The sequence below is a fragment of the Sinocyclocheilus grahami genome, unplaced genomic scaffold (genome assembly GCF_001515645.1).
Source record: "Sinocyclocheilus grahami isolate Dianchi unplaced genomic scaffold, SAMN03320097.WGS_v1.1 scaffold2512.1, whole genome shotgun sequence".
Lineage (NCBI taxonomy): Eukaryota > Metazoa > Chordata > Actinopteri > Cypriniformes > Cyprinidae > Sinocyclocheilus > Sinocyclocheilus grahami.
This window is the reverse complement of record NW_015507691.1, coordinates 68,066-68,298: the sequence shown is the minus strand read 5'-3', so window position 1 is coordinate 68,298 and position 233 is coordinate 68,066. Positions and strand designations below refer to the sequence as shown.

The window sequence follows — 233 nt, the reverse complement described above, 5'->3', positions numbered from 1 at the left end:
GTATTGAAGGTGGGAGAGAGCGCTGTACATTCACTCCCCCCACCTACAATCCCTGCCGGTACGAGACTCGAACCCACAACCTTTGGGTTATGAGTCCGACTCTCTAACCATTAGGCCACGACTTCCCCATAAGTTGGCCAAGTCAGCTTTAAGAAAAGAAGAGATTGACATAGAAATTCCGGTAACAATTTACAATAAGGTTCATTAGTTAACATGAACTAATAATGAACTGC

At 44.2% G+C, this 233-nt stretch overlaps 1 protein-coding gene across 1 annotated transcript in view; it reads left to right on the top strand.

Moving 5' to 3' along the window:
* Positions 1-233, top strand: part of LOC107575213 (uncharacterized) — a 21,302-nt gene that overhangs the window by 681 nt on the left and 20,388 nt on the right. The gene's annotated exons all lie outside the window — the stretch shown is intronic.